Raw genomic sequence first — 18,065 nt, 5'->3', positions numbered from 1 at the left:
ATGCACTTAATGCCACTGAATTGTACACTTAAAAATGATACAGTGGCAAAAAAAAAAAAAGATTCAAAAATCAATGATTCATTCTTGGTGTGGTTTTTTTTGTTTTTTTTTTTTTAACCTTCTCGTTCTATTTACTATCAAAATCCTTATTGTGGGTTTTTCCTAGAAGTCTGGTTGGCCATATCTCCCAGGAGTGTTAGAAATGCAATGCTGGGTGTATCCTTTGCCTTCCTGCTAAGGAACAGTGCTCTCCACAACAACCACTCTGTGTGGGAGGGAGAGGCTGGCAAAGACCGCTCTCCACACAGGGGTGTTTAGAGCTAATCCCTGCATTCTAATTTTGATGCCATTTTTAGTATCTTCGTTCCCAGGTTCCTTTCTGTGTTCAAGCAACTGCTGCTCATTGAACCTGATGGTCTGTCCACATTACTTTCCCAGTGTCAAAATGGAAGCCAAACTTCAGGCTGCTTTAGCATTAATTTTTGTTAACTACAACATAGGGAAGAGTGCTAAAACAGATGTATAATATAATGAATAGTTATAAAATGAACAGTCATGAATTTGTCATTATTAAAGGAATAGAATAGTGGTATGGCCCAGAAGCCCCCTGTGTGTCTCTTACGCTTCCCAACTTCCTCTCCTCCTGGGAGTACAGACTTGATTACCAGAAACGTAAAAAATGTCTCTGTTCTTTTTTAAAATTTTACCACCTGTGAATACTTCACCTAATATAGTTTTCGAATTTTATAAATGGAATCATGGTGTTGGATTGAGCTTAGTCTTTAGCCATTTCATGTATCCTGCTCATAACGTATAGAATTTTCCTGTATATTCGTTCTCCATTTGCGGTAACTTTAGAGAAAGCTGTGCTGTATCAAGTATTGTTGCCGTGCTAAGAGATTCATTGCCTCCTAGTACTTCATTATTAAAAACTCTTCCCTTCTTCTGTTACACTGATTTAGCCGAGCAGGAAATGAGGTGTGCCTTTGCCCAGGGGTGACATTCAACATAGTTAAGGAGTCGGCAGGGGCACCCATCAATCAGAATAGACAATACTGGTGTGAGGAGAAACAAATTTTGTTCTACCCTTCCAAGCCTTCTGGCTGGTCTAATACTATAATCGACATGAGACAGATTAAAAAGAGAATCACTAAATTTAATTAGATACATGTGTATGAGAACCCCATATACACTAGGGAGTCAAAGACCCCACCTACATGAGAGGTTCAGGGACAGAAAGTTAAAATAAAGTGTGCATGGCATTCTGAGCTACAGATGAGCTAAGGTGCCTTGGGGCTTCAGAGGGGAAGAAGGTAGCTGCAGGGCGTTCAGAGCAGATGTTCAGTAATTAGGCATTTGCCCTGCCCTATAGAAAGGTCATAAAAAGTTATTTCTGGTAATAGCCCTTATTATGAGCAAGACCCTCAAGTTAGATTCTGGAAGGGAGAGGTAAAAGTTTCTCTTTAGTCCTCAGGGTCTTGGTTGCCTTCAGCTCAAAATAATAAAAAATCCACAAGCCAAAGTAATACATCTTGGGGAGGCCTGTTGGGAACCTCTTCAGGGATCCGGAAAGGTGCTAGTGTGACAGACCAGTGCCTCCTGACTGAACATCAGGGCCCGTACTGTCTCCTCTGCCTGGAGTTGCCTACTCTTCAAGATCTAAACCAGGGTCTGCTTCCCAGCTCAGCCCCAAACTTAATGGCATAAGTTGACAAGTGACAAACTCTTGGTTTTCTTATCTAGAAAAGGAGATGGGGTTAGGATATTTCTAAAGGTTCTTCCAGATAGAAAGTTTTAGGACTAAAAGAGCCTCACCTGTGTCTGTTATTGACACTCATCACTCTGTACTTTACATTCCAGTTGTGTTCAACTGGACACTCAACAAAATAAAGCATTGAGAGGCCAGGATCAAGCCTGGATTTAAGTTCTTTACACCTGGATTTAAGTCCTCATAAGCCATAAGTTATAGAAACTGTTGAATGAGTGTTTGATGAATCAAGTCCCACTTCTATGATGCCATCCCTGACTACTCTGATCTGTTCTGTATTTTTCCCTGAAATGCTCTCTCAGTAGCTGGCTTTTAGTCTCAGGTTTCCTCTGAATTTTTCATTCTATGAGGTTAAATTTTAAATGTATAATAATACATGTATATACTTATGTCTATAAGTAAGACATAGATTCCCTAGGAAGCCAGCACTCTATCCACAACAATATCAGAACCCAGATTTTAGGAGTGCTTTATGTTTATGAATAAGTGGTTGGCCCTCTGCCACAAAACCATGACACCTTTACCTAGAAGGACATCGAGCACTGTCTGAGTCCATTTGGGCTGCCATAACGAAGTATCATCGACTGGATGGCTTAAAAACAAACATTTATTTCTTACAGTTGTGGAGGCCAGGAAGATCGAAGTGCAGTGAAATTCAGTGTTTGGTGAGGGCTTGCTTCCTGATTCATAAATGGCCACCTTCTCACTGTGTCCTCACATGGCCGAAGAGGTGAGGCAGCTCTCTGGGATCTCTTTTATATGGACATCCCATTCATGAGGGCTCTACCCTCATGACCTAATCATCACCCACAGGCCTCATCTCCTAACACCATCACATTGGGGGTTAGGAATTGAACATGAGGATTTGGGAGGGACACAAACACTCAATGTATAGCAAACACTGCTACCATTCTACATGATTAAATGTAGGGAGCCTACTTCAGTTTTTCCATTTGATTTAATGTAGGGAGCCTACTTTAGTTTTTCCATTTCAGGGCTTGGCAGAGTAGACCTTCAGCTCACCAGTCTGAGCAGTGAAAATATCGTGACACTAACTATATTCTTGAGGTGGGGGTGGAAGTTCCCGCAGAACTCAAAAGAATTTCAGCTCTTCATAAGAAAACATTGTTAGAAGTTCTGGGTTTTCCTCGGTGTGGGAATGTAGAAGCCCTCTCACTTTTCAGGCTTATCACAACTCCTAGTACTTCCATGACTCAAGTCTCAGCCAGTACCTTTTGGGCATCTGTGGGGCGCCTGAAAAGTTAATCAGTCTGATGCGGCAGCTGAATGCCTGCCCCAGCCAAACACTACACTATTTATGCAAATTAAAAACAGAAGTCTATAAACTGACCCCAGCTGCATTACCTGTAATGACGCCAAGCTAGGCTCTGAGGTATTTTGCTATTTTTAAAGTTAGTCACTTTTCCATGCCTGCCTTTTGTTTTACCATGGCACATATGCAACAAGAATTTTTCCATAAGCTATAAAATAAGATATAATATACCCTTAGGCTAGTTTTCACCTTTAAAATTGTTGTTGTGATAATTTCAATCTATGGAATTTTTCTCAAGCCCCTCTCTCATTATGTCTCAAGTATATTTGTTCTTTGTGCTGTGGGGGAGATAGTCATCAAGATATTTAATCAAAGTGAATGAAATGAAGGAGTAGCCATGTCTATCTTTCCTGGGTTGTATTATTTACTCTTAGCTTGGTTTGCTTGTAAAGTCACCTTAGTGCTAAGGCACACAGGATGGCAGGAACTGAGACTTAATATGGAAGCATCTCTTCTATGGCAGAATAAACTAAAAATAATACACTAACCAAGGGAGAAATTAGACCTAAGAGAGTGTAGGGGTGATGACTGTGGAGTGCCGTTTCCTATCTTTCACACGCCACCAATGTTGGAGACCAGAAGCTGACTGTGGCCTAACCTCTAGCCCTGGCTGAAATGAGATCTTCCTGGAGAAGTTACAAAAGTAATATGTGTTCATTGCAGACAATTTGGAAGGTTCCAAAAAGCTATAAATAATTTTTATTTTAATTAACAGTCACACCCAGAGACAGCCATCAATCTATTCCCTCTGTTCAGGTTACTAGTCCCTTTCAAGGATTTTTCAGAGAAAATCATGCAGTGCAGGTGGAGACTAACTTAGCAGGTCCAAGGAGAATGGTAATGGGATGGGAAGGCTCCCAGGTCCTGGGAAATGTGTGATAGTGACTCTCCTGTGGTCCACGGACTCTTTGGAGCCAGCCCTGACAGTGACCTAACAGCAGAGTCACCTCACATGCAGACATGCCTCCCTGGCCTCACATGCCAATCACACACCTTGCAAACTCAGGACCCTGCGTTTTGTCATCTTAAGGCAGACAGATGATTCTACTAGGAAAATCTTAGAAATCCCAGCTCTCCCTTGTCTCCATCTCCTCCAGACCAAGCAATCAATCCTTCAGCAGTGAATCCTACCAAATTTGGCATGCGCGTCTAAGACCTTGAAGAAACACAACACTCACTTTGCATTCAGTGGACGTTCCCTATCCATTCAGCCAACACTTCCAGTCACTGATCAGACCCAAGGTCGAATTCCTATAGGTCGAATTCATGTAAAGATGAGATATGATCTGCTGCAGGCAATACTGCAAGAAAAAACATAATTCAACATAAGTTCTGCTGGGAGGGGCAAAGTGACAGCATCATTATGTCTGAAGGAACAAGAGTGATTTCACTGTGATGTGACTGAGAGAGTGAGTGGAGCAGTTACAGAGTGAGACCTTTACTCTGATAAAGGGCAGCTGTGGGGGTCCTTCCCTTAGCAGCTGTAGTAGACTTCTACTCTCAATAACCGAGGCACTGGGCGGGGGAGGGGGTGTGGGTGCTGAATAACAGCAGGGGTGAGGAGAAGGAGAGGTGATGGCTACCAAATTCCTTCCTCCTTCAGGGGAATGAAGATCTTAGGGACTCAGGTCTGAAGACTCCTGACATATCCCAGGCGTCCTCATCCTCTAGCTCAAGGTAGGACTCTTCAGTCATCAGTAGTCCTAATGGCCCAAGTAAGTTGCATGAGCAAGTAGCAGAGATGCCCATGGCTGCTATATAATTTTCTCCTTAACCTACACCTACCTAAAGCCTCATGGGGAAGCCTTGATGGTTAGTTGACTGAAGAAGAAAAAAGCATTTAAATAATCCTGCATGATTTTCCACTCCTCCAGAGTAGATGACTGCAGCACTATGGCTCTACCCCCAGGTTGGCTCTGAAGGACAGTATTTAAAGAAAATCCTCCTTGCCATGGAAAGAACTTTGAGCAGTGCATCTGGTTGTTCATTTCATCTGGGAGGAGAGATGGCTAGAGGTACAGATCTACACTGATTTGGGGCAGTAGCTAATGGCTTAGGTAGATAGTCAGAGACTAAAAAGGAACATGATTGGAAAATTGCTGACAAAGAGGTCTGGGAAACTCGTCTGTGACTAGACAGCTTTCACACAGAGTGTGAAGACATTTTTGTCTCATGTCAATGCCCCGCAAAGGGCAGGCTCAGAAGAAGAGGGTTTTAATAATCAGGTGGACACATTGGCCTGTTCTGTGAATCAGTCAGCGTCCTGCCCAGCCAGCAGCCCTCTCCCTTGAGCAGTGAGCTCTGAACCTTGATAGGAATATAGTTTATATAAGAGCTCACAGCACCAATTTCCTCTCACCAAGGCCCATCTGGCTACGGCTGCTGCTGAGTGCACAACCTCCCAACAGCAGAGACTAACACTGAACTCCTATTATGTTACCATTTTCTGGGGGCAGAAGTAAAAATGGGGGGAACCAGCTAGCCACCTGTGTTAGACTGATGACTTTGGACCACTTCCATCCTAGAAGTGGCAGCATTTTGTTCTCAGTGGACTAGAACCCTACCTTGGGTAGGGATGTGCCTCACCTGCCTACAATGCAGGTAGGCCTAACAAATCTCCTTCAACTTCTCCAAATCCTGGGCCAAAGGTATGTGCAGCTCTGTGAGTAAAGATGCCAGTTTCTTCTGCAAGTCACCCCCAGCATCCGAATTGGAGATGGTAGGAGACAGATGTGGAGTACAAACCTAGGGCTTGGCAGAGAGTTTAATGAAGGTGTGGGAGGTGTAGGGGAATCAACAAGGGATGGAGAAGGACCAGGACTAGCCACACAGGAAGCCCTTACCACCTCCAAGCATGAAGGGACAAAGGATAAGACCAGTGTTACTATAGTCCAGTGAGAGCTTGAGCCACCACCAAGGGCTATAAATGTGGAGGAATGCAGCCATTGCCACACTGGGCCACAGCAAGGTAGGAGTAGTGGGAGCAAATAACACAACCCCTCCTCCACCCCCAACTCCCTTATCTTCTGCCAAAGCTTCCCATTGGCAAGGGAGCCTGGGTGATGCAGTTAGTAGGAGTCAGTATACTAGGACAGAGAATGGAAATGGGGCAGGGGGAGACGCACACTGAGAATAACAGCAACATTTAGGAAATAAAAAGACATTCAGGCTCATTATGGACTAGTGATCTGTAGCAATCCCTACTATGGTATGGAAATCAGAGAGTGAACATAGGAGGGAAAGTTATTTTTTAGCTACTATCTAGTTGGAGCAATTCATTTTTAGGATCAGTGACAAGTATCCTTTCAAAGTGCCCCCCAACTGAGGAGCACAAGTTACTGCAAACCCTACATTGATAAAATAGTTCAACCATCACTTCTTTAAGGAATCTGGAACCCAGAACAATGGTTAGCGGAAAGAGAATTTAGGTCAATTAGATCAGGCTCTTCCTACTCTATCATGCTTTTTCTGGAATCAAGAATATGCAGTACTTCTAAATACTTTCTAAGTACTTAACAATTGAACTAACTCTTAAGACCTAAAATCATAAAACCCCTAGAAGAAAAATCTTGACATCAGTCTTCACAATGATATTTTGGATATGACTCCAAAAGCACAATCAACAAAATTAAAAAGCAACCTATGGAATGGGAGAAAATATTTGCAAATCATATATCAAATAAAGGGTTAATTTCCAAAACATACAAGTAACTCATACAACTTAATAGCAAAAAAAAAAAAAAAAATTCCAATGTGATTTAAAAAAATGGACAAAGGACTTGAATAGACATTTCTCTAAAGAAGACATACAAATAGCCAACACATACATTAAAAGGTACTCAACATCACTAATCATCAGGGAAATGCAAATCAAAACCACAATGAGATATCATCTCACACCTGTTAGAATGGCTATTATCAAAAAGATAGCGATAACAAATGCTGGCATGGATGTGGAGAAAAGAAAACCTTTGTGCACTGTTGGTGGGATTATAAATTGGTACAGACACTGTAAAACTGAAAAACACTCTATGGGGGTTTCTCAAAAAATTAAAAATAGAACTATCCTATGATCCAGCAATCCTATTTCTGGGTATTTATCCATAAGAGGTGAAATCACTGTTGTTAAGAGATATCTGTTTATTGAAGCATTATTCACTGTAGCCAAGACATGAAAACAATGTAAGTGTGCATCAACAGAAGAATAGATACAGATATGGCATACATATACAATAGAATATTACTCAGCCCCAAAAAGGAAGTCCTGCCATTTGCAACTCATGGATGGGCCTTGAGGGCATTGTGCTAAGTGAAATAAGTCAGACAGAGAAAGACAAATATTTTACGATCTTACTTACTCATATAGGTAGAATCTAAAAATATCAAACTAATAGAAACGGAAAGTAGAATGGTGGTTGCCAGCAGCTGGAGAGTGAAGAAAACGGGGAAGATGTTGGTCAAAGAGTACAAACTTTCAGTTTAAGATAAGTTTCAAGTATACAATACTGTTTTGTATACTTGAAAATTTCTATAAGAGTAGAGCTTTAATGTGCTCACCATTTGTAGTGCTTGTCTTGCCTTGTATCAGGCCTCATTAATATTAATCCTTGAGGTGGTTCTAATTACAAACAGTATTGAATAGAGCTCCAATGCTCAGGAGGTTACCTTGCAACACTCAAAAGTCTTGGCCCCCCTTTTCTGCCTCTCGGCTTCATAAATTGTAATTTAGAAGCCTTCAGATATAAAGGGCAAGGCCAGCTCCTAAACTCCCTCTGTACCCTGCAGGAGTGTGCTCCGCCCTCTACCAAACACTACCTTTTCTCATCTAGATACAATACTAGCCAAGGGAGGCGCCCTCAAGATTCTGGAGTGATTTTTGCCTCCCCTGTCCTTTGTTCCCCACATCTAATTACATACAGACCTCTTGTTTTTTTCCTTAGTACTTTTCTCCCTCCAGTTCTTATGCTTATTACGCTTGTCCTCTGAATACTGCCTTTACTAGTCACTTACAATGTCCCATCCCCTCCTCTAAACAAGTCCTCTATCTCAAAACCTTCTATGCCTCACCTCTTTCCCAGGGTTTGGATTTTAGGCCTCAATAGTATTTTATTTTTATTGTACAGTCTAGACCTTAATTGCCCTTCTGCTATGACCCAAGTAGTCCTTAAACATTATGGGTGAAAAAATTGCTTTGGGTGCTTACTATTGTTTCAGACGCCATTCTCAGTGCTTTACTAAGAGCTTTACATGCAGTAACTAATTTAATCCAAGCAATTCTAGGGAGGTAGGTTCTATTACCAGCATTTTACAGGTGAGGAAATGAAGCCATGGAGAAGTTAAATAAGTTGTCCCAAATCACCCAGCCAATAAAAGGTGGAATGTGACTTTGAACTTACATGCAATTTGTTTCCAGAATCCAGGGTATTCTGCATCCCCTTAGGAGCAGAGGACTGGCTTTTCATGAGCCTGCAGCAGGCCAGAACACTTGTAACACAGCACATCTTAATATTTAATGACTGCTTTCTCCTAATTAGTTGATGCTATGAATCTGATGCTATAAATGCAAATTTATGCATCAGGCATTAAACTCCTCTATTTTATGAGGCATGAGATTGAAACTGTCACAATTTCTTAGTTTTCAAGTGAAACCTTTCTAAGCCAAAGTATATCTAGGTAGTGTAATCCATCTGCCCCCTGAGGAGAAGACTCTAGCTTATGATCACTTGATGAATTGCCTACACAGCATTTTTTTTTTTCTCTTGGGACTAATTTGACTTGCTTAATTTTTAAATTTTGAACTTGTCAAACATTCAGAATGATGAATCCTTCTGAATTACAGATTTATCAAACACATCTGTTAAGTTACTAAAAATGCACGTGGCCTGCATTGTGCCTTACCAAAGCAGGTTCTTGTTCATCTGTGAACAGATTTCTGTTCCTTTCTCGAGGGCTATATTCATGATGTTGTAAAGGCTGGGACATCACTCAGTGTCAACCTGCACATTTGAGCAAGTCATTCTTGCCCTGTGTCCTCTTCTCAATACAAGGAACGTTTTAGTCTTTTGTAAATTTTAGCTTATCGCTTTTGATATGATAAAAAAACAAAACAAAACAGCATTCTTCTCAGTCCCATGACCCAGCAGTGTCCATTTCTGATTTAGAATTTCAGAAAATTTACAAAGTTTTGTTTACTGTCATTTTATGGTGCATTCTACACAGAATAACATGAAATTTTAGTAACTCAAATTGAAACACCAAAGGAAAAGTAAGACATGAGGCGACTACTACCAGTTCCCAAACCCACAGAATATAAATAAACATACATAAAGGTGACCAAATGTAGCATCCTAGACTCAAGACAAAGACCTTTACCTGTAATATGGACTTTCTTGTATGAAATTAGGCTTGTGTTGTCATCTGTGTTTCTTGGGTTCACGTAATTCTTAAAACATTTTGAGAGTATTTTATCAAGTTTTAGGATTGTGGCATGTTAAATTGTTTTCATAAAATGACCTTTGATATCCTGAGAACTGAGTTATTGCTTTGTGTTATTGCTATGTGCTGTAAAATTTCTTATGAACAGTATCACTCATACCTAGGACTGATATTCCTCTACACGCTCAGTAACTATAGCCTTTTCCTGAGAGGTTTGAGCAGAGAAATAGAGCCCCACAGCTTCCCCACACACTGCCCTGTCATGATAACCAAGCATCTACTGACTATTAATTATTTCTCATAAGAATGTTGAGGCTGAGAGAATCAATGCAATACTTAATTTCTTAATTTTGAGTAAGAGCTGCTCATCATCTCAATATTATTATAATTTCTTTTCTTACCATAAATAAATCATTGATGGATTGAGGCGTCCCTTTGTGGCAAAACAAAATAGTTAATCCTGTTATGACATGACAGGGTTATCTTAGCCTCCAGCCTTCTTATTAAAGATAATCATATCTGCAGTGTAATACTTTTTAAAGGGATATAAACTGAGTTCTCACTGAATATTAGTAAGATTCTGTACTATTATGGATCAGGCAACATTTGTTACTTTTCTCCTTTTCCTTCTAAATATATCCTAAAAACTGGGGCCCAATGAGGATTATCAGCATTAAACAAAAGTAGATATATTTTTTTGGTTAGCTGTGTCAAAGCATTACTTACATTCTGATACTTTATATGCGCTCTGGAATATTTCATCTGGTAGTCTAGACATCATGAAAGTGATGTGTTGAATGGAGAATATGTATAAAAACAAGTGACTATGAGTTCAAAATAGAAAGTAGTTCTTCCAACATAGCTCTTTCCTATAATAATTTATCAGTTATTTCACTTCTACATAATGAGAGCGCTACTTAATTGTTTGCTCACAATAGTTATTTCTGCCACACAGAAAAGTGCAGTGACCCTGCAGTTCCACGCACGACATCTGTCACAGAGAGACATAGTCTGTATCTACTATTGAGCACACAAGCTTCTATTCACCTGCTGGAGTGTGATGGTGGTTTTCACCAGTGGAAGTGGGCCAAGGAGCCAACCAGCCACATGAAATGTGTTTGAGAAATTTAAAGGTTAATCACTCACTTTAGTTGCAGCAGAGGGTCTCCTGATGCACTTGACAACTTTCATAGTTTCAAACTCATAGATGATAGAAAATATAAAGCTTAGTGCCACACAGAGCCAGCCCGCTTTCAATTTCTTTCAATTCAATTTTGAGCCACACTGGAGAAAGCTGAAGAATCAACAAAAGCTATCTCATTTTTTCATTGCTCTTCATTGACTTTACCCTGTTGCTTAGTTTATTTCATTTCATCAATATTTTAAAGATGACACTGTAACTGCAAAGTTGAGTAATTTCCCTGAGATTCTAAGTGCTCAGTAATGGAAGCAGGATTGTTTCACGTCTCCAGACTGTCTATGAAATGCTCAGTGACGCCCACAAAGCTTTCGGTACAGAGGACGGTAATAAACAACACTGAGTGTTCAGCTCACTGGTGTTTAATCCTCAGAACAAGCTTGAAGTAGTCACCTATATGTTATTTCCATTTTAACCCTTCATCAGGTGCAGTTGATCTCACAGATTCATTGCACACAAATTTTCAAATATGAAATACGTCTTTACTGTACTAAATCACAAACACAACTGGTGATAGTTTACGGTAGAGGGGGAAGACACGGAAGCGATGAGTCACGATACTTAAGTTAACTGTTAGATATTTGAAAATTTATGTGCAATGAATCTGTGAGATCAGTTGCACCCAACGGAGGGTTAAAGATGGGGAAACTGAGTCTCAGAGGTTAAGTATCCTTCTCAAGGTCACACAGCTATTAAAGTGCCTGGGATTGAAACTTAGTTCTATATGCTACCAAAGTTGGATCTTAACCATTTAGTTGGCTGAATCAGAATGATGTGAAATAGCTATTTCACAGCATGTGGTCATGGTGCCATTGCTCTTTGAATCCGTTGATATCCCATGAAGTCATGCTATGTGTTGGTCCACAGTTTCTTTCAGTTCCTATGAATAAAACTGGCCAAACCTGTCAGGCTACAAGGTTGTGATGCCCTTTATAATGCCAGAGTGACTTCTGCCAATCCCAGCTTTTCTTCTGTTCTGTGAATACCTCCTTGGAGGCAGCGTGAGCAGCAGAAAGGCATGATGTAACATCTAGCCTGGTGTTCTTCCTTTGTTTCTTCCAGCAGACCCAGTGCTAACTTCCCCATAGACACCATTGGTTAACCATGCTGTGTCCTGGAATGAACACATGCCCGCTGTGAATCAAAGGCGGCCATGATAGAACAGACATGTTCCAGAGCACACACAATTTAAGATGGCACCGAGGTGTCCACTGACCGGGAGCATATAAAGGGTGATGCCATGATGCGCCTTGGCAGAGAGTGTGTGGTACTGCCTCCTCCTCCAGCTCTCATTAGCTCAGAGCACTGGATACCACTCAATTGCAGGAAAAAATGTCATGGCCACATTATAAATTCCTGTTTGAAGGAAAGCCTCTCAAAACAGAGCATTATAATAAATCAGCCTGCATGGTGCAGCATTACACAATGTGCAGGCTGACTTCAGGATCATGGAAAGGAGGTAGAGAAGGCACTGGAAAAGCTTGGTTCTCATGAATCCCCTAGTTCCTTAGGTACTCATTCATTAATTAATGAATTAATAAGTAATTAATGATTAATTTTTATGCACATTTTCTTCTTAATATTTTCTTTTCCTTCTAAGAAAAGATGATCTGAGATTTAAGTAATGGATTTAAACTGCTTCTGGAGTATTTAACTTGAAAATAACTGATTTTGAAAGAAAATTAAGTTAGAATGGTTATCCTCTCTTCCTTTGTTTCATTATAGGCCATGTAGACTGTTACTGAATGGAAGACATTTTGGGGGTGAAGAAGCAGAAAAGGAGACCAGGATTATGCCACGGTCAACTCATTTGGGAAGGAACATATTTAGCAATGTGGGAGTAGATAGTTTTCCTCAGCCTGCGAAAGAGCATCTTGAATTTACAAGTCCAATGCCCTACTCCCTCACCTCCAAATACTCTTTCGTGCTCTCTAGGGAACTAAGCCAACTTGCATTAAAGGAATTGTGGTGAGAGAGGAAAGAAGCCGGGGAGACATGTTCTGTGTTGATACAAGAATAAATAGATCAGTGAAACAGGAGAAATCAGAGGCAGACCCATCTTTAAAAGCCATTTTATGTAGGTTAAAGGTGATATCATCATCTATGAGTAGGAAAAGGGATGAGTTATTTAGCAGATGGTGTTGGAAACCTGGCTAGCTAGATAAATACAGATAGATCTCAATTTTGCACTCTACACAAAAGATAGATTCCAAATGGATTAAAGACACAAAAGCGAAAGGTAATGCCATGAAGTTATTGAAGATGTAAACTCTTGACTTTGTGGCAGAAAAGAACTTCTTCACTTAAAAAGCATCAGCCATAAGGCCCAAAGTTGGTGGATCTGATTTCAATAAATTTAGGATTTTTGTTCCACTAGGGACATCATGGACCAAGTTGACAGGTGACAAAGTAGGAGATACATGTTAAGAATATTAGAATGATTGCCTGTTTTGGGAAGTGGTGGTGGGGGTAATGAAATAAATAAATAAATCAAGGGGAGGGACCCTGAATGGACCAGTGATGACAGTATAGGATGCCATGAGCTGAGGAATCTGATACACTCAACCCTCCATACTAGGAGCACCATTATTATGTTGTGTTGGGGGAATCTCAAGCACTTGGTGAACAAAGGATTCTAAAGAGCTGAGAGGTGAGAGTTAGATAATTACAAGGGTAGTTTCACACGTGTTGCTATGGATCATGTTTTGGGCATTTAATGTTCAAAACACAAGTAGAGAATGGTCTCCCTTTCAAATACCCCAGGCTATCAAATCAGGCTTCTTTATTTTATTTTTTTTTTTTAAGATTTTTATTGGGGAATTGGGGGGATGGGAACAGCGCTGGAGAATTGGGGAAAGGGGAACAGACAAGTTGCTGTTGTTTTGTTCTTCAATCTAGTTGTGGAGAATGTTGCTTCACTGGCCCAAGTTGGCACCATCATTGCGCTCTTCCCAGGCGAGGCAGATCAGTCGCCGGCTTCTGGACGGCCGCTCACTGCGGCTGCTGGCCGCTCACGCTGGCTGCTGGCTACACACGGTAGCCCATGGCAACCCACTGCCACAGGGACTGCAGCCCACGCCGTCGCCGGCGCCTCATGGCAGCCCAGCTCCAGGTTGAGCTGTTGTTCAGCATCTTAGCTGTGGAGGGCAGTGTCACTGGCCCTCATATGTGGGATCCGAACCGGGGCCCTCTGGCATCCCAAGCGAGTTCTTAACCATCGCGCCACTCGGCCGGCCCAAATCAGGCTTCTTTAAATATGACATCCTTGAGGCACATGGGTCATCCTCAGCCCCCACTACCAACTTCTTTTGTGTTATGTAACTGTGCAGCTAATAGAACTATGTGCCAGGCACTGAACTAGGCTCTGAAGCTGCTCACTCCAACGAGACACTGTGTCCTTCCTTCAAGGAGCTCAGACTAGTGGGAGAGAGAACAAAAAACAGTAGCAGGATCCAACAGTTACATAATGCTGACTATGTTCCAGGCACTGTTCTGTGTGCATAACATTAACTATTCATCCTAATAGCTCAGCGATGTGGGCATTTGTTTCCTTACCTATAAAATGGGGCAAATAAATTACAGAAAGTTAAGTAACATGCCTGAGGTCACAGAACTAGAAAGAGGTAAAGCCAAGGTTCAAGCCTAGGCAGACTGGCTATAGCATCTATGCTTTTAGTGACTATAAACAAATCAGTATCATCAATGCCAACATATAAATATGCATAAGATAAGTGCTTCGCTCACAAAGAAAAGGGTACTCTCCTCAAATTAAGGGTTGTTAAGGAATGCTCCTATATAATGTCCTCCATGATTTTGAATACTATTATTTTGAATCTATAAATCAATTTGAGGAGAATTCATATTTCTACAATAGTCTTTCCATCTATGAACATCATAGCTAAGTTTTTAATTTCTCTCAGGCTCTGGTAAGAATTATTCTTAGGTGCTTTAAAAATTTTTATTTTAAAGATTATTTTAAAACACATTTCCTACCTTTGTTGCTAGGTAACTAAAAACACAATTTTATATTGATTTTTAAGGAGTAACAAGATTTTATTTTCCTTTTAATAATAATATGTAAATTTGTGTTTTATATACACAACCACAATCTGCAGATGAGTTGTTTCTTTCCATTTTTATTGTTCACATTTTTTGTCTGATTATTATTCTGTCCAGGACCTTTGTTGTAATGTAGGGTAGAAGCAGGGATAGCTGGCCCCCTTGTTTCTGAGTTTACTGTAAGTTTTTTTGTAGATATCCTTCACCAATCTGAATAAATTCCCTTATATTTTTAGATGGCCAACTTTGAATGTCATTATGGGTTGAATTGTGTCCTTCTACCCCCAAATTCATACGCTTAAGCCCTAACTCCCAGTTTGTCAGAGGGTGATTGTATATGGAGACAGGGCCTTTAAGGAGGTAATTAAGTTAAGATGAGGCTGCTAGGGTGGGCCCTAGTCCAATCTAACTGGAGCCCTTATAAGCTGAGGCGATTAGGACGTATGCAGAAGAAAGACCAGTTGGGGACTCGGGAAAGGCAGCCATCTGCAAGCTAAGGGAAGAGGCCTCCAAAGAAGCCAACACTGGAATGGTTTTCAGGTGGAATTTTTGTTTCTGGAATGTTTGGTGGAATTTGGTGGAAACTGTTTGGTGTGGTGCTTCTGTAGGAAGGTTTTAAAAATTTTTTCTTTAATAATACATCTTTTTTCATTCATTGTCCTGCGTATTTGTGGTCTTCTTGGCCTAGAAGTGCACAGTCTTGGGTTGTGGAATGTTTGCTATTAATAGAACTATTTGATAAGCTCTTCAGGCCATTGCCTGTTGTTGTTTTTTTGTTTGTCTTAAAATAATTGGGTATTAGATGTGCAGGTTGGTATTTTAATTTTCTTTGCTCAGTTGCTTTTCATTTATCTTTTTTGAGTGATTTCCTAAGCTTTCTTCCAGCTCTACTAAGTTTACTTTTTGCCTTTATGTTTTACTTGGTGTCCCTGAAGTCAAGCCCTCTCTAGTTTAACCTCAGGAGTAAACTTGCACTCTGGTCATTCAGGGTGCCTGTGGGGCACAGAGCCACATAACCTGGTTTTGTGGAGGGAGGCAGATCAGTGGGCTCAAACGTGCCTTTTAGACTCTTTCAATTTAAAGGATCAGGTACCTCTTATTCCTAAGCTGAGAGGAGTTCTGCAGCAGGAATCAGCTTGCTTCTTGCTGGCTTTCCGCACTCTAGAACTGAGGCTTCAGCTTGGTCTGTTCTGCCATGTTGTCACTTCTCGATCTACTTTCTAGTTTCCAAATGGTTAATCTTCCCTATGCTGTTGTCTCGAATTCTCTTTGTGGATCTCTTTTTATTTCTTTACTGGCCAGCGTGTGTGTGTGTGTGGGGGGGAAGAGGTGGGGGGCGGGCGATCCTGATACTCCTACAGCAGCGGTTCTCAACCTTCCTAATGCCGTGACCCCTTAATACAGTTCCTCATGTTGTGGTGACCCCCAACCATAAAATTATTTTCGTCGCTACTCTATAACTGTAATTTTGCTAGTTATGAATCGTAATGTAAATATCTTTTTGTTTTCTGATGGTCTTAGGCGACCCCTGTGAAAGGGTCATTCGACCCCCAAAGGGGTCGCGCCCCACAGGTTGAGAACCGCTGGTCTAGCCACTTATGCACAACATGGACTCCTCCAATGGGCAGTTTTTCTTTGGAGCTCCCTGTAAGACTAGTAGAGACATTGTCAGGTGTGTATAATGTTCTGCCATCCTCCCTGCCCAATTCTGCAGCTCTTTTCTTTCATGGGTTTATTTCTTAATAAACCTTTTGTGCTCCTAACTCCATCTCTGCATTTGCTTCCTGGAGAATACAACCAGCAACAACATGAAACATAGTTCCAACAAAATCAGCTGGGAAGAGAAGGAATTCAGAAAAAAAGAATGATACAGAGAAAATAGTGTATATCTTGTAGCAAGAATGATATGGGTTGTCAACTGTGAGTTTGATGAGCTCTTTAGGTCACAGGTATTATTAGAGAAGGCATGTCAGTTTGGTTTATAGGAGTTTGTAAAAATAAGTTTTTTTGTTGTTTTTTTAAAATAAATGACTAGACCTTTGTTAAATTATCAGGTTCCCTGGGGAATTGATGTATTACACTTCATTGCCCTGGACACTATGTTCTAATGTATTGTCGATTTGCGTGCACTGAAGACATGTTATAAGCTGTTATGTTAAAACACATATCTAATCCAGTGTGAGTTAGTTTTAAAGGTTTGGTTGTTAAAGTCAAAATTGATCTTCCAATATGAGTAAGCACATTTACTCCATACCCACATACAGCTCATCTTAGTCTCCAAAGAACCTTTCCGCCCCCTTCCCTCAAAGGGCATTTTTTTTTCACTTTTTGAAATAAATTACTATCAAGGAATAATGAGTATTTTTACAGTTAAGGATACATAGTTGAATTTTGGGATTCACCATCTCAATTTATTTTATAATCCTGTTATTTTTCTATAATCTTGATTATTCAAAGACTTTCAAGGAACTTAGCATACTATTACCTGTCATGCAGGATAAAGCAATTCAGGTGTTTCATCCCACAGAAGATTCAAAACTACCATAAACACTGTGTAATTAAAATGTGTTCAGAGATTTCATCCTTTTATATACTATCTAGATAGAAAAAACTACTAATGGATTTCAAGAAGCTGTGGAGAGAAGGACTAAGACTGTGACAAGCAGATAAATAATATTCTTTATAAGAAAAGTCATAAATGTTGAAGGAAGGAAATAGCATTCATATTTGGGCAGAATAAGATTACTATGAAGTAGAAAGTTAAGTTATAGGCAAGGAAGGAAAAGAAATGAGAGGAAGATATCTGGAAAAAAAAGTGAATATTGGAAGTGATAAAAAGAAATGGAGACAAAATATATAATAAGAGAGCAGCATTATTCATAATAGCTGAAAGGTGGAACAACTCAAATGTCCATTCATGGATGAATGGATAAATGAAGTATGGTATATCCATACAATGAAATATTATTTGGCCACAGAAAGGAATGTACATGTTACAACAGGAATGAATCTTGAAAGCTATGTAAAGTGAAAGAAGTCAGTCATAAAAGACCATGTACTATATAATTCTATTCATATGAAAGTCCAGAATAGAGAATTCTGTAGAGACAGAAAGTAGATTAGTGGTTTCCTAGGGTGAAGGTTTGCGGGTGGAGGGAGTGATAGATAAAAGATTCAGTGTTTCTTTTAGAGGCTATGAAATGGTCTAAAATTGACCATGTTAATAGTTGCACAAATCTGAAAATACACCCAAAACCACTGAATTGTATACT

The sequence above is a fragment of the Hipposideros armiger genome, unplaced genomic scaffold, assembly GCF_001890085.2.
Source record: "Hipposideros armiger isolate ML-2016 unplaced genomic scaffold, ASM189008v1 scaffold_60, whole genome shotgun sequence".
Classification (NCBI taxonomy): Eukaryota; Metazoa; Chordata; class Mammalia; order Chiroptera; family Hipposideridae; genus Hipposideros; species Hipposideros armiger.
The sequence above is the reverse complement of the archived record's forward strand: the minus strand, read 5'-3'. Positions refer to the sequence as shown.